The sequence below is a fragment of the Somniosus microcephalus genome, chromosome 8, assembly GCF_052327205.1.
Source record: "Somniosus microcephalus isolate GS21.2 chromosome 8, FLI_Smic_1.0, whole genome shotgun sequence".
Lineage (NCBI taxonomy): Eukaryota > Metazoa > Chordata > Chondrichthyes > Squaliformes > Somniosidae > Somniosus > Somniosus microcephalus.
Window position 1 is genome coordinate 118401019 of NC_140994.1, and position 20793 is coordinate 118421811.

At 47.3% G+C, this 20793-nt stretch overlaps 1 pseudogene; it reads right to left on the bottom strand.

Moving 5' to 3' along the window:
* LOC147113760 (transcription factor 12 pseudogene) overlaps positions 1 to 17266 on the bottom strand; it is a 28907-nt pseudogene extending 11641 nt beyond the window's left edge.
* Between the last annotated feature and the right edge of the window lie 3527 nt (positions 17267 to 20793).

Consider the following 20793-nt stretch of genomic DNA (forward strand, 5'->3'; position numbering starts at 1 on the left):
TTTCTCCCTACATAAGTCTAGAATCTATCATTCACAGTGCATCAGAACCTACTCAATGCAGCTCACCATGGTGGTCTGTAAGATGCCAGTGTAATCACTTCCTGGTGTAAAAACCACAGCTACAGTTACTACAGGTAACACAGTATCTGTGCACAAGGGCAATTCCAAGACAGCACTTAACGATAACAACACCGAGAATGTATCAGCTAAGATAAAAAGGTGTCGATGCTGCTGACTTGGTTGCTCTATTAATACTGACTAGTTGGTTCCTTGCCTGCAAATCCTCTGGAAAGTGTATTCTGATCTCCTCTAGCATGGCATAGTGGTTAGCACTGTTGCCTCACAGCGCCAGGGGCCCGGGTTCGAATCCGGCCTCGGGTGACTGTGTGGAGTTTGCACATTCTCCCCGTGTTTGCGTGGGTTTCCTCCGGGTGCTCCGGTTTCCTCCCACAGTCCAAAGATGTGCGGGTTAGGTTGATTGGCTATGATAAATTGACCCTTAGTGTTAGGGGGATTAAATACGTGGGGTTACGGGGATCGGGTGGGATATGTGTCGGTGCAGGCTCGATGGGCCGAAATGGCCTCTATCTGCATTGTGGGGTTTCTGTGATTTCTGTGATTTCCTTCTCCTTCCTTTATTGTTTTTCTGCTGCTATAAAGCAGGAAAACAAATACTCCATTTATGGGATATTGCTAAACTCTACCACATGGCTAAAGAGCGGTGTTTGTATGCTACAGATGTTTAAACCTACTTCAATTACCACACATTGAATTTCCTTGTACTCCACATGTACAAGGTAAAAAAAAGGTAGCCTGCATTTATTGCTGTATTGTTATGGTGTCTGGCTGGGTTTAATTTAATGCAGAAAGTGTGAAGTGAAAGCTGACACAAACCACAGTAAAGGTAGCATTACCACCTGTGTCACTAAATTGTCGTGCATGATATATGTTTAGCCACAATACCATACAAAAGGATGATTCTAGCCTAAAAGGTTCTAAATGCTGCTGGACTACAGCTTCCTCCTGGTAACAAGGTAGCATTTTATAACATAAACAAGCACAATTATATTCTCTTTCCCATAGGAAGAGAAATCAACACTTGGAATTGGAGGGCAAAACAATGGAATAATTTGAGAGTCACTGGATGCCATGATGAGAAGATTGTAGGTTTCTCTAGAGGGATGGGCTAAGGAACATTGGGTGGCTTTCCTCATTGTATTTATTCAGTGATCTGCCTACTATCCTTTCCAGTTGTTCTCATCAGCCACAAACCTGAGTTAACCCTAAGTTCATTGAATGATACAGCACACAAGGAGGCCATTCAGCCCATCGTGCCTGTGCCAGCTCTTTGAAAGAGCTATCCAATAAGTCCCATTCCACTGCTCTTTCCCCACAGTGCTGCAAATTTCCCCCCTTCGAGTATTTATCAAGTTCTCTATTGAAAGTTACTATTGAATCTGCGTCCACCACCCGATCAGGTAATCCATTCCAGGTCATAATAACTCGCTGCATAAAATGTATTTTCCTTATGTCGCCTCTGGTTCTTTTGCCAATTACCGTATATCTGTGTCCTCTAGTTACTGACCTTTCTGCCACTGAAAAACAATTTCTCCTTATTCACTCTATCGAAACCCTTCATGGTTTTGAACAACGCTATTAAACCTCCCCTTAACCTTCTCTGCTCTAAGGAAAACAATCCTAGTTTCTCTCGTGTCTCAATGTCACTGAAGTCCTTCATTCCTAGTACCATTCCAGTAAATCTCCTCTGCTCCCTCTCTAAGGCCTTGACATCCTTCTTAAAATGTGTTATCCTAGATTGGACACAATACTCCAGCTGGGGCCTAATCAGTGTTTTATAAATATTTGGTTATTCCTTGCTTTTGTACTCTATGCTTCTATTTATAAAGCCAAGGATCCCATATGCCTTTTTAACAGCCTTATCAACTTATACTGCCACCTTCAAAGACTTGTGTAGGTACACCCCTCAGGTCGCTCTGTTCCTGCACCCTCTTTAAAATTGTACTATTTAGTTCACATTGCCTCTCCTAATTCTTCCTACAAAAATGAATCACTTCACACTTCTCCTGCTGAATACCATATACCGCCCTCCCTCAGCTGATGAATCAGTACTCCTCCATGTTGAACACCACTTGGAAGAAGCACTGAGGGTAGCAAGGGCACAGAATGTATTCTGGGTGGGGGACTTCAATGACTATCGCCAAAAGTGGCTCGGTAGCACCACGACTGACCGAGCTGGCCGAGTCCTGAAGGACATAGCTGCCAGACTGGGCCTGCAGCAGGTGGTGAAAGAACCAACATGAAGGAAAAACCTACTTGACCTCGTCCTCACCAATCTACCTTTCGCAGATGCATCTGTCCATGACAGTATTGGTAGCAGTGACCACCGCACAGACCTTGTGGAGATGAAGTCCCGTCTTCACACTGAGGACACCCTCCATCATGTAGTGTGGCTCTACCACCGTGCGAAATGGGATAGATTCAGAACAGATCTAGCAGCTCAAAACTGGGCATCCATGAGGCGCTGTGGACCATCAGCTGCAGCAGAATTGTATTCCACCACAATCTGTAACCTCATGGCCCGGCATATACCTCACTCTACCATTACCATCAATCCAGGGGACCAACCTTGGTTCAATGAAGTGTGCAGAAGAGCATGCCAGGAGCAGCACCAGACATACCTAAAAATGAGGTGCCAACCTGGGGAAGCTGCAACCAAGGACTACAGGTATGCTAAACAGCAGAAGCAGCATGCTATAGACAGAGCTAAGCGATTCCACAACCAACAGATCAGATCAAAGCTCTGCAGTCCTGCCACATCCAGTCGTGAATGGCGGTGAACAATTAAACTAACAGGAGGAGGAGGCACCATGAACATCCCATCCTCAATGATGGAGGAGCCCAGTACGCGACTGCAAAAGACAAGACTGAAGCGTTTACAACCACCTCCAGCCAGAAGTGCTGAATGGATGATCCGTATCAGCCTCTTGCTGAGGTCCCCACCATCACATAAGCCAGTTTTCAAGACATTCGATTCACTCCACGTGATAGCAAAGGCTGAGTGCACCGAATACAGCAAAGGCTATGGGCCCTGACAACATCCCTGCTGTCATGCTGAAGACTTGTGCTCCAGAACTAACGCTCCACTAGCCAAGCTGTTCCACTACAGTTACAACACTGGCATCTGCCCAATTATGTCCTGTCTACAAAAAGCAGAACAAATCCAATCCGGCCAATTACCACCCCATCAGTCTACTCTCAATCATCAGCAAAGTGATGGAAGGTGTCGTCGACAGTGCTATCAAGCGCCACTTACTCACCAATAACCTGCTCACTGATGCTCAGTTTGGGTTCCGCCAGGACCCCTCGGCTCCAGACCTCATTACAGCCTTCATCTAAACATGGACAAAAGAACTGAATTCCAGAAGGTGAGGTGAGAGTGAATGCCCTTGACATCAAGGCAGCATTTGACAGAGTGTGGCATCAAGGAGCCCTAGTAAAATTGAAGTAAATGGGAATCAGGGGGAAAACTCTCCACTGGCTGGAGTCATACCTAGCACAAAGGAAGATGGTTGTGGTTGTTAGAGGCCAATCATCACAGCCCCAGGACATCGCTGCAGGAGTTCCTCAGGGCAGTGTCCTCAGCCCAACCATCTTTAGCTGCTTCATCAATGAAGTCTAAAATAAGGTCAGAAGTGGGGGATGTTTGCTGATGATTGCACTGTTCAGTTCCATTTGTAACTCCTCAGATAATGAAGCAGTCCATGCCCACCATCAACATCCTGGGGGTCACCATCAACCAAAAACTTAACTGGACCAGCCACATAAATACTGTGGCTACAAGAGCAGGTCAGAGGCTGGGTATTCTGCGGCGGGTGTCTCACCTTCTGACTCCCCAACGTTTGGCCACCATCTACAAGGCACAAGTCAGGAGTGCGATGGAATACTCTCCACTTGCCTGGATGAGTGCAGCTCCAACAACGCTCAAGAAGCGCGACAACATCCAGGACAAAGAGACCCACTTAATTGGCACCCCATCCACCACCTTAAACATTCACCCCCTCCACCACCAGCGCACCATGGCTGCAGCGTGTACCATCTACAAGATGCACTGCAGCAACTCGCCAAGGCTTCTTCAGCAGCACCTCCCAAACCCACGACCTCTGCCACCTAGAAGGACAAGGGCAGCAGGCGCATGGGAACACCATCACCTCCAAGTTCCCCTCCAAGTCACACACCGTCCTGACTTGGAAATATATTGCCGATCCTTCATCGTTGCTGGGTCAAAATCCTGGAACTTCCTCCTTAACAGCACTGTGGGAGTACCTTCACTACAGGGACTGCAGCGGTTCAAGGCGGTGGCTCACCACCACCTTCTCAAGGGCAGTTAGGGATGGGCAATAAATGCTGGCCTTGCCAGCAACACTCACATCCCAGTAACAAGTAAAAAATAAAAAAAAAATTCATCTGCCTAGTGTCTGCCCATTTCACTAGTCTATATACTCCTCCTGAAATCTGCTTCTATCCTCCTCACTGTTTAATACATTTCCGAGTTTCGTATCATCTGAAAACTTTTAAATCATGCCCGGTGTAAATCATGTCCAGGTCATTAATATATATCAAAAAGAGCAGTGATCCTAATACTGACCCCTGGGGAAACACCACTGTATACTTACCACATTACAACAATGACTGCACTCCACAAATACTTAATTGGCTGTAAGGCGCTTTGAGACGTCCGGTGGTCATGAAAGGTGCTATATAAAGGCAAGTCTTTCTTTTTTCTTTCTAGTCTGATAAACAACCATTCACCATCACAGAATCACAGAAACCCCACAGTGCAGATAGAGGCCATTTCGGCCCATCGAGCCTGCACCGACACATATCCCACCCGATCCCCGTAACCCCTACACCAACACACATCCCACCCTATCCCCGTAACCCCACATATTTTAATCTCCCTAACACTAATGGTCAATTTATCATGGCCAATCAACCTAACCCGCACATCTTTGGACTGTGGGAGGAAACCGGAGCACCCGGAGGAAACCCACGCAAACACGGGGAGAATGTGCAAACTCCACACAGTCACCCGAGGCCGGATTCGAACCCGGGTCCCTGGCGCTGTGAGGCAACAGTGCTAACCACTATGCCACCGTGCTGCCACCATCTCTGCTTTCTGTCCCTTAGCCAATTTTGTATCCATGCTGCCACTGTCCCTTTAATCCCATAGGCTTTAATTTTGCTTACAAATCTATTATTTGGTATTTTATCAAATGCCTTTTGAAAGTCCTTATACACACTATCCGCACTACCCTCATCAACCTTCTCCGTTACTTCAACAAACAACTCAATCAAGTTAGTCAAACACGATTTTCCTTTAACAAATCCATACTGGCTTTCATTTATTAACCCAGAATTTTCCAAGTACCACTTAATTTTGTCCCGGATTATTGTTTCTAAAAAAGTTTCTCCACCACCACCACCGTTAGACAGACCGGCCTGTGGTTGCTGGGTTTATCCCTCTATCCTTGTTTGAACAGGGGTTTATTATTTGCATTCCTTCAGTCTTCTGGCACTGCTCCCATATCCATGGAGGTTTGAAAGACTGAATCATAGAATCGTTATAGCACTGTAGGAGGCCATTCGGCTCATCGAGCCCATGCCAGCTCTCTGCAAAAGCACTTCAGCTAGTCCCAATCCCCTGCCCTTTCTCCGTAGCTCTGCAAATTTGTTTTCTTCAGGTACTTAACTAATTCCCTTTTGAAAGCCATGATTGAATCTGCCTCCACCACCCTTTCAGGCAGTGTATTCCAGATCATAGCCACTTGCTGCGTAAAAATGTTTTTTCTCATGTCGCCTTTGGATCTTCTGTTAATCACCTTAAATCTGCTTCTCGACCCTTCCACCAATGGATTCAGTAATGGATTCAGTTTCTCTCTATCTACTCTGTCTAGACCCCTCATGATTTTGAACACCTCTATAAAATCTCCTCTCAATCTTCTCTGCTCTAAGGAGAACAACCCCAGCGTCTCCAGTCTATCCAAGTAACTGAAGTCCCTCATCCCTGGAACCATTCTTGTAAATCTTGTCTACACCCTCTCTAAAGCCTTCACATCCTTCCTAAAGTGTAGTGCCCATAATTGGACACAATACTCCAGTTGAAGCTGAACCAGTGTTTTATAAAGGTTCATCATAACTTCCTTGCTTTTGTACTCTATGCCTCTATTTATAAAGTCCAAGATCCCGTAAGCTTTTTTAACCACTTTCTCAACGTGTCCTGCCACCTTCAATGATTTGTGCACATATACCCCCAGGTCTCTCTGTTTATGCACCTCCTTTAGTTTATATTGCCTCTCCTCGTTCTGCCTACCAAAATGTATCACTTCGCACTTTTCTGCGTTAAACTTCATCTTCCACGTGTCCACCCATTCCACTAACCTGTCTATGACCTCTTGAAGTCGATCCCTATCCTCCTCACTGTTCACTATACTTCCAAGTTTTGTGTCACTTTCAAATTTGGAAACAGTGCCCTGTACACCCAAGTCCAAATCATTAATATATATCAAGAAAAGCAGGTGGTCCTAGTACCGATCCCTGGGGAACACCACTGTATACCTTCCTCCAGTCCGAAAAACAACCGTTCACCACTGCTCTATTTCCTGTCACTTAGCCAATTTCATATTCATGCTGCCACTGACCCTTTTATTCCATGGGTTTCAACTTTGCTGGTAAGCCTATTATGTGGCACTTTATCAAATGCCTTTTGGAAGTCTATATACACATCAACCGCATTGCCCTCATCAACCCTCGCTGTTACCTCATCAAAAAATTCAATCAAGTTAGTTATATACGATTTGCCTTTAACAAATCTGTGCTGGCTTCCCTTAATTAATCCACACTTGTCCAAGTGATTGCTAATTTTGTCCCAGATTATCATTTCTAAAAGCTTCCCCACCACCAAGGTTAAGCTGACTGGCCTGTAGTTGATGGGTTTATCCTTACACCCTTTCTTGAACAAGGGTGTAACATTCGCAATTCTCCAGTCGTATCCAAGGAAGATTGGAAGATTATGGCTAGTACCTCCACAATTTCCACCTTTACTTCCCTCAGCATCTTAGGATGCATCCCATCCAGTCCTGGTGACTTATCTACTTTAAGTACAGCCAGTCTTTCTAGTACCTCCTCCTTATAATTTTTCATCCCATCCAGTATCTCAACTACCTCCTCTTTCACTGTGACTTTGGCAGCATCTTCTTCCTTGGTAAAGACAGATGCAAAGTACTCATTTAGTGCCTCAGCCATGCCCTCTGCCTCCACGCGCAAGTCTTCTTTTTGGTCCCTAATCGGCCCCACCTCTCCTCTTACTATTTATATGCCGATAGAAGTCTTTTGGATTCCTTTTTACGTTAGTTGCCAGTCTATTCTTATACACTCCCTCTTTGCCCCTCTTATTTCCTTTTTCACTTCTGTATTCAGCCTGGTTCTCACTTGTATTCTCAACCTGACATCTGTCAAATGCCCCATTTTTCTGCTTTATCTTACTCTCTATCTCTTTCATCATCTAGGGAGCTCTGGCTTTGGTTGCCCTACCTATCCCCATCGTGGGAATGTGCCTCGATTGTACCCGAACCATCTCCTCTTTAAAGGCAGCCAGTTGTTCAATTACAGTTTTGCCTGCCAATCTTTGATTCCAATTTACCCGGGTCCAGTCCGTTCTCATCCCACTGAAATTGGCCCTCTTCCAATTAAGTATTTTGACTCTAGATTGCTCTTTGTCCTTTTCCATAGCGAACCTAAACCTTATGATATTATGATCACTGTTCCCTAAATGTTCTCCTACTGACACTTGCTCTACTTGACCCACCTCATTCCCCAGAACCAGATCCAGCAATGCCTCCTTCCTCATTGGGCTGGAAACATACTGATCAAGAAGGTTCTCCTGAACACACTTCAGAAATTCTTGCCCTTCTCTGTCCTTTACACTATTACTATCCCAGTCTATGTTAGGATAGTTGAAGTCCGCCATTATCACCACTCTATAGTTCTTGCACCTCTCTAATTTCCCTGCAAATTTGCTCCTCTATATCCTTCCCACTAGTAGGTTGCCTAGTGTAATGGCACCTCTATTGTTTCTTAACTCTAACCAAATAGATTCCATCCTTGACCCCTCCAGGACATCCTCTCTCTCCAGCACTAATATTCTCCTTAATCAATACTGCCGCCCACCCCCTTTCTTTCCTTCCCTATCTTTCCTGAACACCTTATATCCAGGAACATTTAGTACCAATCCTGCCCTTTTTTGAGCCAGGTCTCCGTTATTGCCACATCATATTCCCATGTGGCTATTTGCACCTGCAGGTCACCAACCTTATTTACCACGCTTCATGCGTTTACACACATGCACTGTAAACCTATCTTAGACCTTCTTGTATTTTCTCTTAGCCTGACCCCATCTAATACCATGCTATTTCTTACTCTAGTACTATCTGTATCTCCCACTCTTGTGCACCATGTTTCTCCTTTCTAATGTTACATCCTGGTACCCACCCCCCTACCAAATTAGTTTAAACCCACCCCAACAGCACTAGCAAACACCCCGCGAGGACATTGGTCCCGGCTCTGTTAAGGTGCAACCCATCCGGTCTGTACAGGTCCCAACTCCCCCAGAACCGGTTCCAATGCCCCAGGAATCTAAAGCCCTCCCTTCTGCACCATCTCTCCAGCCACGCATTCATCTGCTCTATCCTATTTCTATACTCACTCGCGCGTGGCACTGGGAGTAATCTAGAGATTACTACCTTTGAGGTCCTGCTTTTTAATCTCTTTCCGAGCTCCCTAAAATCTGCCTGCAGGACCTCATCCCTCTTCCTACCTACGTCGTTGATACCGATATGGACCATGACCTCTGGCTGTTCACCCTCCCCCTTCAGAGTGTTCTACAGCCGCTCGGTGACATCCTTGACCCTGGCACCAGGGAGGCAACATACCATCCTGGAATCGTGTCTGCGGCCACAGAAACGTCTGTCTGTTCCCCTAACTATTGAATCCCCCTATCACTATTACTTTCCCAATCTCCCACCTCCCTGCCCCGTACAGCTGAGCCACCCGTGGTGCCGTGGAATTGGCTGACTGGTAATCCCAGAGGAACCATCGCCCTCACCGTTGGGAGAGCGAGATGCACTCGGGACTCCTGCAATACCGGCCTCCTTTTTGTCTGGCAGTCACCCATTCCCTCTCTGCCTGCATACTCTTAAGCTGCAGGGTGACCACTTCCTGAAATGTGCTATCCACATAGCTCTCAGCCTCACGGATGCACCGCAGCGACACCAGTTGCTGCTCAAGCTCCGAAACCCTCCTCCAGCTGACAACACTTCTTGCACATGTGGTTGTCCAGGACATGGGAAACGTCCTGGATTTCCCACATGGCATATGATGTACATTCCATGGGACTGAGGTGCCCTGCCGTGCCTCTATTTAATAGACTATTAACTAACTTAGCAGAAATAAACTTAAAAAAAACACTCACCAGCTACTCACCAATCAGCTCCTTGCTTGTGGCCAGAGTCTCCACAATTTCCACCCTTACTTCCCTCAGTAACCTAGGACGCAGCCCATCCGGACCGGGTGATTTTTCTACTTTGAGCACTGCCAACTTTTAAGTACCTGCTCTTTATCTATTTTTTATCCTATCCAATATCGCTACTGCCGCCTCCATTACTGTGACATTGGCAACATCCTCTTCTCTAGTGAAGACATATGCAAAGTTAATACTGTTTTGCTCACCTTTCAAGTTTAAAACAATATTGAGTCTACATTAAGACATGAGGTGATAACCCACTTCAGTTTCCTCACTGAGCCTCCCTCACCATATGCTGGACCCACTCACTCACCCCTCCTGTGAGGCGTGCACATTTATGTGGATTATTAAATGTAGTCGTAGAATCATAGAAAAGTACAGCACAGGATGAGGCCATTCGGGCCATCGCGTCTGCGCCAGCTTTTTCGCAGAGCAATCGAGTGAGTCCCAGTTCCCTGCTCTTTCCCCATATCACTGCAATTTTTTCTCCTTCAAGTATTTATCCAATTCCTGTTTGAAGGGCACTATTGAATCTGTATCCACCACCCTATCAGGCAGTGCATTTCAAATCCTAACCACTCGTTGCATAAAAGTTTTTTCTCATTTTGCCTCTGCCATTTTGCCAATCACCTTATATGTCCTGTGGTTATCGATCCTTCAGCCATTGGAAACAGTTTCTCTTTATTTACTCTGTCTAAACCCTTCATGATTTTAAACACCTCAACAAATCTTCTTTTAGTCGTCTTTGCTCCAAGGAGAACGCCCCCCAACTTCTCCAGTCTATCTACGTAAACGTAATCCCTCATCCCTAGAATCATTCTAGTAAATCTCTTCTGCACCCTCTCCAAAGCCTCCACGTCCTTTATAAAGTGTGGTGCCCAGAAGTGTGGTGTCCAGCTGGGGCCAAACTAGTGTTTTATATTTCAGCATAACTTCCTGGCTTTTCTGCTCTATGCCTCTATTTATAAAGCCATGGGTCCCGTATGCTTTATTAACTGTTTTCTTAACCTGTCCTGCCATCTTCAAAGATTTGTGCACAAACACCCCAGGTCTCGCTGTTCTTGCACCCCTTTAAGGTTATACCATTTTCCTTGAATTGTCTCTCCTCATTCTTCCTACCAAAGTGTATCACCATGTGGCGGAACCACCAGAGGATTACAGACAATTGTATATAATTCCTTTTACAGCAATGTAGTACAGCTGGGGGCTGCACCTTTAATGTATCTGTTAACTGTACTAGGGCTTCTTTCCTGTACTCGTGATGATGTCATGCCGTCCGTCACGTGATCTCTCAACGGCGGGAAGAACGGGATGACGTCAGAGCTCGGAACCTTCTAGCAGTAGAGCTCGGAACCTGCTAGCAGTTGAGCTCGGAACCTTCTAGCAGTAGAGCTCGGAACCTGCTAGCAGTAGAGCTCGGAACCTGCTAGCAGTTGAGCTCAGAACCTGCTAGCAGTTGAGCTCGGAACCTTCTAGCAGTTTCCAGAGAGGCTTTCAAGCAGACCAGACCTATTTGCATTGTATCCTACAGTTTCCTGTACAGCTTCGTTTGTTCATTAAATTTTATTGTTTTTGATTTTCTGAGTCGATCTCAATTCTTCGGCTAGGAACCCCAGTTCCTACATTGGTGACCCCGATTTCTTCGAACAATTTTCGTTGAAGTTACATCATGGACACGAACGCCGTCACCCTCAAACTGCCGCAATTTTGGGAGCAACAACCGGCTGCGTGGTTTTTCCAGGCGGAAGCCCAATTTGCAATCCGGGGAGTAGCAGCGGATTCGACCCATTATTATTATGTGGTCTCCGCCCTCGACAGCGCCACGGCCTCGCGGGTCGTCAGCCTCCTCGAGAGTCCACCGAACGATGGCAAGTACGAAGCTTTAAAAGCACGTTTACTGCAGATTTTCGGTCTGTCCAAGTCGGAGTGCGCTCGCAGACTTATCTCCATGCCCGGCCTCGGGGACTCAAAACCCTCAGAGCTCATGAGCCAAATGCTCACGCTTTTGGGCTCGGAATCGCAATGTTTTCTGTTCCGCAAGCTGTTTCTCTGTCAACTACCAGAGCCAGTACAGACAGCCTTGGCCAATTCCGCGATCACGGATTGTGCTGAACTCGCCGCGGAAGCGGATAAAATATTCACCATCTCAACAATCTTATACAGCCACAAGGCGCCCATCCCCCACAAGAGCGAATCCGACTCCTCCTCCTGCAGGCTAGTGTGCATACCACGTTCGTTTCGGCGCGAAGGCCAGAAATTGCCATCCGCCCTGCAGTTTCTCACCAAAAAAAAACCTACCTCAAACCAGCGGTTTCTGAGAAGATCAATAAGGCCTAAAGGACGTGCCGGAGTTGTGATGGCCGTCGGGTCCGCAGGGAAACTCCTACACATTACAGACTCCCTGTCAGGGCGTCGTTTTCTGAGATACTGGCTCCCAGTGCAGTATCCTACCAGCATCGAAGCTAGATCTTCAATCCGGCGGTCAAGGTCCCCCCCTTGAGGCAGCCAATGGTGCGGCCATTCGCACGTTCGGAAAGCGTAGGTTCCAGTTGAGTTTTGGCGGCCAACATTTTGTTTGGGAGTTCATCACGGCGAAAGTCTCACAGGCCATCCTGGGGGCAGATTTCTTCTGCGCAAACGGGTTTCTCGTCGACGTCCGACACTGCCGGCTAATCAGTGCCTCCACTTTTCACTCGGTCCCCTGCCACCGAAGCACCGCGATGTCTTGGTCAGTTGCCTGTGCAGTCCCATCTCCAAATGAGTTCTCTCGTCTTCTCAGTGAGTTCCCTGAGCTCACCAGGCCCACATTTTCTTCTTCAGTCGTGAGGCACGGTGTGGCGCACCACATTACCATGACAGGATCCCCCGTTTATGCGAGAGCTCGAAGGCTGGAACCCGGTAAATTCGCGGCCGCCAAGGCGGAGTTCCATACAATGGAACGCCCGGGTATTATTCGACGTTCGAATAGTCCTTGGTCCTCGCCATTACACATTGTTCCTAAGCCGGGCGGCGGATGGTGACCATGCGGCGACTACAGACGCCTGAATGAGGTTACCACACCGGATCGGTACCCAATTCCTCACATTCAGGATTTTTCGGCCCATCTGGCAGGGAATTCCATCTTTTCCAAAGTAGACCTCGTCCGAGGCTATCATCAAGTGCCCGTGCATCCTCAGGACATCCCCAAAACTGCCGTCATCACACCTTTCGGCCTCGGAGTTCCTTCGTATGCCGTTTGGGCTGAAGAATGCTGCACAAGCCTTCCAACGTCTCATGGATTCCGTGTTGCGCGATCTGCCGTTCATCTTCGTCTACCTAGACGACATCTTTATTGCCAGTAACAGCACGAAAGAACACATTACGCACTTGCGTACCCTTTTTTCTCGTCTCAGCCAACATGGCCTTATCAACCCGGCCAAGTGCCAGTTTGGGTTGTACAGCATTGATTTTCTGGGACACAGAATCACCTCAGAAGGCGCCGTCCCGCTGGCCATGAAGGTGGAAGCGGTCACCTCGTTCCCTCTTCCTCAGACCGTCAGGGCCCTCCAGGAATTTCTGGGAACGGTCAATTTTTATCATCGGTTCGTCCCCAAGGCGGCATTGTTGATGCAACCTTTGTACGAAGCCCTCAGAGGTAAATCGGGCAAAGACCCGATCGATTGGACACCCCAGATGGACCAGGCTTTCCTCGACACCAAGAACGCTTTGGCTGCTGCGACCATGTTGGCACATCCCCTTCCGGGCGCAACCATTGCCCTTACCACCGACGCATCTGATTATGCCATCGGGGCAGTACAGGAGCAGGGGGTCGACGGCACATGGCAACCACTGGCGTTCTTCAGCCGCCAATTGCGGAAGAACGAACGCAAGTATAGTACTTTTGATAGGGAGTTGTTGGCATGGTTTCTGGCCATCCGCCATTTTCGTTTCCTACTGGAAGGACGCCCATTCACGGCTTTTGTAGACCACAAGCCACTTACTTTTGCGATGGCCAAGACAGCGGAACCATGGTTGGCACGGCAACAACGTCATCTTATGTACATATCTGAATTTACAACCGACATACATGTCTCGGGCAGAGACAACCTGGCGGCGGATTGTCTCTCCCGCGCCCAGCTCCACGCAGTACACCTGGGAGTCGACTATGTTGGTTTGGCAAAAGAACAGAAGGCAGACCCTGAAGTGCAGGCATACCGGACCGCACCTTCCAGCTTACAAGTGGCTGATGTCAGTTTCCAGGCCGCAGGAACCACACTCCTGTGTGGCATCTCGATGGGCGTCCCACGTCCAATCGTTCCAGTCGAATGGTGCAGGAGAATTTTCAACACTATCCACGGGTTGTCACACCCTGGTTTGAGAGCATCACAACGACTCATGGCAAAGAAATTTGTCTGGAAGGGCATGCATCTCGACGTCCGTGACTGGACCAATACCTGCGTGAGTTGCCAGAAGTCCAAGATACAACGCCATGCTAAGGCCCCAGTCGCCACTTTTCCGGTTCCAGAGCGTCGATTCGACCATGTGCACGTGGACCTGGTTGGTCCTCTCCCTTCCTCTCGCGGGTACACTCACCTCCTCACCGTGGTAGACCGCACCACCAGGTGGCCAGAGGCAATTCCTTTGGTTGCCACCACAGCGGCAGACGTCTCCAGAGCCTTCATCTCGTCGTGGGTAGCTCGGTTCGGGGTACCGGCTGACATCTCCTCCGACCGGGGGCCTCAATTTACCTCTGAGCTTTGGAACGCCGTAGCTCAAGGTTTGGGCACCAAGCTTCATCGTACCACCGCCTACCATCCACAGGCGAACGGTCTGTGTGAAAGATTCCACAGGTCCCTTAAAGCCGCACTGCGTGCTAGTCTCCGTGGGCCTAGTTGGGTGGACAGGCTCCCTTGGGTGCTGCTAGGTCTTCGCACGGCACCTAAGGACGACCTGCATTCTTCTTCAGCAGAGCTGGTTTACGGCCAACCACTCAGAGTGCCTGGTAATTTTCTTCCTGCTCACACGGAACCCTGGTCCCCAGCTCAGCAGCTCGTCAGCCACCAGGAAGCGGCTAGGAATTTCATCCCAGTGCCTACGTCGCATCATGACCTGCAGCACTCCCATGTCCCGGTGGATCTGAAGAGCGCAGAATACGTGTTCATTCGGCAGGATGCTCGCAAAAACCTGCTCAAACCGCCTTACACAGGTCCGTTCCGCGTCATCTCGTCAGGTGACAAGTCCTTCACAGTCGACGTCGGCGGTAAGCCTGGCCACAACTCCATCGACCGGTTGAAACTGGCGCATCTGGATCTGAGCGAACCAGTCGTCACCGCTCAGCCGCCTCGTCGTGGTCATCCACCGTCGACTGCCGGTCCAGTACAGCTACAGTCATCCGCCGAGTCGCCAGTGCCCGCCTCACCAGGTCGACCACAGCCGGCCTCCTCTTCTCCTCCGCCTGTGGAGTCATCCCAACCATAGCCAATGGCCAGTTCTTCTTCTAGCGCTCTGTTCCAGCTGCCGGGGTATCGCAGTCGGTCGGACAGACTCGTCAGACCCCCTTCTCGCCTTACCTTCTCTGTTAAAAGCAATTCTGGGGGGGGGGGGGCGCGCATGTGGCGGAACCACCAGAGGATTACGGACAATTGTATATAATTCCTTTTACAGCAATGTAGTACAGCTGGGGGCTGCACCTTTAATGTATCTGTTAACTGTACTAGGGCTTCTTTCCTGTACTCTGCGTGATGACGTCATGCCGTCCGTCACATGATCTCTCAACGGCGGGAAGAATGTGATGACGTCAGAGCTCGGAACCTTCTAGCAGTTGAGCTCGGAACCATCTAGCAGTTTCCAGAGAGGCTTTCAAGCAGACCAGACCTATTTGCATTGTATCCTACAGTTTCCTGTACAGCTTCGTTTGTTCATTAAATTTTATTGTTTTTGATTTTCTGAGTCGATCTCAATTCTTCGGCTAGGAACCCCAGTTCCTACAACCTCATACTTTTCTGCGTTAAATTTCATTCTGCCATGTGTCCGCCCATTCCACCAGCCTGTCTATGTCCTCTGTTAACTACACTTCCAAGTTTTGTGTCATCTGCAAATTTTGAAATTGTGCCTTGTACCCCACAAGTCCAAGTCATTAATATATATATCAAAAACAGCAGTGATCCCAGTGATAAACCCTGGGAAACACCACTGTATACCTCCCTCCAGTCCGAAAAACTGTCATTCACCACAACTCTCAAGTTTCCTTAGCCGATTTTCAATTCGATTCAATTCAATTTTATTTGCCATATGTAACCAGTACAAGTACAATTACAATGGAATGCTTACTCCCCGTAGGGACACGTCAGCTATTCATACAGCGTCGTGTTCAGAAAGTCAATACAATGGCTTCCAGTGGCAGTGGGAGCACGATGTCCCTCAGCCGCTCTGTCCTCCTCGTCACCGCGGCCACCACCTCACTGTTACCGGCTCCAAGTGGTGGCCTGCTTCTCCCGCTCACGATCCGACCTCTGGCCATGCCCGGCTCCCCCCCTCCCAATCGGACTGCGAGCTTCCCGCCATGGAGCTGCCGGCCGATGTGCTGCAGCGGGTCGTCGTGGCTGCTGCTCGTTGTGCTGCGCTGCCTCTGCCCGACTCGCCGAACACATCGTCGGGATGTGAATGCGCCACGGCCTGCTCCTCACCGTCGCCGGCTCCACGGTCTGACGGCCCGGGGCCTGCTTCGCCCTCTTCCGGTTCGGCCTCATTGATGCTTGTCGACTGGATGTTACCAGCGCAGATGCTCCATAGTTTGAATTAAGTCCTCCAATTTGCCCATTTTGTGATGGTCCCAGAATGCTATGCATGTCACCATGGCCACCAGGCATGCTTGTTGAAGGCCCGACAGCGTGGTTTCTGAGTACATGGATGGCATCATCCATTCGAGTTTGCAGTGAGTGAAGAGAGTTTTCATAGCTGGGAGACGATGGAGTCCCTCCTGGTCTTGACCACTGGTTAGCACCAGGTAACGGTGATGGTGATCCAACTGGTGTTGATGGATTTGATGGGAAACTACTACTGGTGTGATCAGGCGAATAAATAGATGCCAAAGCTTTTCCAAGTGCATCACCTGTCTGTGAACCCCCAGCTGCATTTCCTCTGTTCCCCAAAAGGTTTTCTGATCCATTGATTGGTGGTGTGTGTGAGGCTGCAACATAAGGGGAGCTGGTACTCCCTCGATGCAAGCCAGACATTGGGGGAAGACTGGGGTTGATGTCTGTCGGTGAAACTGAATGTGGTGGATAGTTCAAGCGATCATGTGTATGGAGACTGCTATAACCGCTAGATTGAGAGACGTGAGAGGAAGAGTTTCCCAACATTCCTCCATAACTTGGCTGGTGCATCCCATTTGATGAATTCCAAAGATCAGAAGAATTGTGATTTCCTTCTTGCATAAAGAATGTACTGGCAAACATGCTGCTGGGTGGTTTGGGTGATGGGTAACTAGGAGACTCCCTGTTGAAGTCATCCGAGTTGGGAGAAGGTGCGTAAACAGATGAAGGCAAACCAGGAGGATTTTGAATCCATGCTGCTACTGCCCCTTTTATCCCATGGGCTTCAATTTTGCTAACAAGCCTATTATGTGGTACTTTATCAAACACTTTTTGAAAGTCCATATACACATAAACTGCACTGCCCTCATCCACCCTCTGTTACCTCATCAAAAAACTCAATCAAGTTAGTCAAACACGATTTGCCCTTAACAAATCCGTGCTGGCTCTTTATTAGTCCATACGTGTCCAAGTGGCTGTTAATTTTCTCCCGATAATTGTTACTAATAGCTTCCCCACTACCGACATTAAACTGACTGGGCTGTAATTGCCAGGTTTATCCTTCTCCCCTTTTTTGAACAAGGGTGTAACATTTGCAATCCACCAGTCCTCTGGCACCACCCCTGTATCTAGTCATTTGCTTCAGTTTTTGGGGTCTATAATGCTGTACATTGAAAATGTTGTTTCCACTTCTGCATGCGAGAACCTCAGTCATTCTACTGTTCACTACAGTAAACCTGGCGATCACAGGCAGCATCAATTCGATGGTAACTATACACAACCACTTAAATAGACAGCAGGCATGTCCCCAGCATCTCTCCGCCCCTTATACACCAGCCTGCCTAACTCAGCACCAGCAGTTACAGCTGCCAGTTCAAAAACTGAACGTTCCTATAGTATACCGGCAGTAGGCCAACCGAGAAAACTAACAAAACCTGACTCACAGCTACAAAAAACTGACAACTCAAGAACAGGCCAGGCAATTAACAATTGGTTACACAGGCTTTGTAACTTACACAATGTTCCTTCACTTGTATTGGAGGATAAAAAACATGAAAGTCTGTAAGGAAAATCCATATTTTGATGGCACAAATTTGGAAGCGTATTTCTAGGTGGTTCCTGTGGCATGCTTCCCCAAACAATGTTGAATTGTTACATTAAAAATGATGCATTCTGGTTCGTTTTAAGCACTTTTACACTTCACAATTAATATATTTTCTTAATTTAAAAAACAGAAGAGCAAAGCAACATTTGAATTTTCAACAGATCAATCAGACTATCGCATATTCAAAAGTGAACTCAGTATCTCCTCCCACATCTAACCCTCAACTGACCAGCTCATAATGGCCCTATACCCACTCCAGACCTAATTCACAAAGACACGGCACCACATCCAACTCCCCACCCTTTAAGAAACATTCTCTTCTCCAGTCTTCCCAATTTATACTGGCATTCTTCTCCCTCATCCATTTAACCCAAAACTCTTCTTCCCTCCAGCCTAGTTAAATGGTACTTTATTATACTCTCTGCTCAAGTTGATACGCTTCGCCCCCCCTCCAGTTAGTGGAGGCACTCATTCTCCCAACTCCTTCTAAGTTAATGCTGGCACTCTCCTTCCTCCCAATTTCTGACCTTTTCCCTCTCCTCTTCAATTTCCCTTCCTTCCATTGCCTTCTATTTACCACCCCCTACACTGCCATAAATTCAACTTTCCTCTCCCCTTCTCCTTCACTGCCATCCTCTCCTTCCCCCACCCCCTCACCCCCGATGCATTCTCTCCTCTTGGCATCTATTTGACCCAGCCCACTCATACCAGCCACGGGCTATTGCACTGGACAGGACCTGCTCTTCGTCTTTGTGCATTCCCAAAACTAATAACCAGGACATTGAGGAGTAGCACCTCTAGAAATACAATCTAAAAACCAATGCAATCCAGAGACTGTCGAATATTGTAATACCACAGTCCCAGTTTGTGGTTATGGAAACCAAGACGGATACCACGCATTAATGTGAGTTAAATTGTTTGTTTCTGGTTGTTCTTAAATCGCTACTGATGTACATATTTTGTAATATAAAGCACTGGAAATATCACATGATGAAGGCTACTAACCTCTGTACACTGTAGGCAAGAACTCCCATTCTCACGAGAGCCCTGGACTCAGAAGTGGAATGGGTGGAGGAAGGGGAGCGAGCAGTTGCACGGATTTGTGGCAGCAAATACTGACATGGTAACTGTCCTCCAAAATACTCACCACCAATGTGAAATCTTGACTACTGACATGTGTGCTGTAGCCCTGCCTCAGGGTGATTGTACAAAGTTGCAAAGGAAGCAGGATTTTGAAGTTCCACCCAGTTCGGACTGAGAACCTCACGAAACAGGCATCAATAAACCCAAGGAAATTGGTAGGCGACTAGTTTGCAACTATGACAAACTACTGGTGCGGTGAACCTCAAAATTGCCACTGGAGAAACACTTGTTCACCAGCTCCAACTAAATTAAAATCAGTACTTATTAACCAACCTCATTTGTAAAAAAAAAACCCCACATATTTGTAAATAAAACAATAAAGTTTATTAAATAGAGAGTCATTTTCCAACACATAACAGAGCTAGTGAGCATTTAAATTCCAGGCCTCACCAGAGTCTGGCACTAACTCAGCTCAATTTCAGAAAGTAAAAAGTTTTTCAAACAAGTTCTTAGAATTCGCACATAAGTCAATATTTTCAGGCCCAACACTGAGTGAAGATTCACTGTTAGTTCTGGGCAGTTACGAATTCAACAGTTTGATACAATGAGCTAAAAAAGGTTTCTTTAAAAAAAAATCAAACTGAAGTGAAGGGTCTGAAGGGTGAAAAGGACAAGGTAAATCAGCCAGTACACAGAAATACATACACAGAAGTTACAACAGACACACAGACAATTCAGCCCAACCAGTCCGTGTCAGTGTTTACCCTCCACGGGAGCAAGCAGTTCTAATCACATTTACCCTCCCAGTTCCCAGATCCCTGTCCCTTCACCCACCTCTTCAATCTAACCTGGAATGTTGACACAGTTTCTGCCTCAACCACAGACCCTGGGAGTGAATTCCACAGCCTCACAACTCTCTGAATGAAGAAGTTTCCCCTGCCCACTGTTCTAAATCTCTTATATTTAATCTATGGCCCTTCGTTCTTGACCCCGCAGCTACTGGAAATGGTCTGCTTCTATCTACCCTGTCCCACATTTCCATCATTTTAAACACTTCTATTATATCACCCTGTACTCTGCATTGTTCTGGTGAAAAAAGACCTAACTTGTATTTTGCTTTCTTCATACCAGGCAGCATCCTCATGAATCTATATTGTACCCTTTCTAAAGCTTCAATATCAGTGATTTGGTGGCACCATGTTGGGTTTTAAAACTTTGAAATTTGTATGAATAATGGAAAGATTGTGATCCTTGTATATACTAAAATAACTGGTACTGTATTCATTCACAAAGTACTAATGCTCGCAATACCTAATACTTCAGAGTAGAAGGCTAATGAGAAACTGGCTGCACACTGTACTTGTTAAAAACCATTCCAATTCAGAGACTTATTTCCAGTAAATTAATTGGAGCAAATATTTGAAGAAGTATATGAAGTACAGTAAGGGTATCCAACTTTTCAGAACAGGGGGCCAGATCCATGCACCACAACTAGTGAATGGGGCACGTACGATGAACAATGTTTTGGGGTTTCCTCCCTAGCCAGGCTAAAAGATGTGCAATACATGTACAATAAACTCTAAATTTTTGCTCTGCAGCATTCTTTGACAGTGGTTCCACTCGTCGTTGTATTGTGTTTCACGGTAAACCGATGTTGGCAAAAGCTGCACACAATATTTCTGCGTGGCCTTTGTTCACCGCTTCACGAAAGTTCC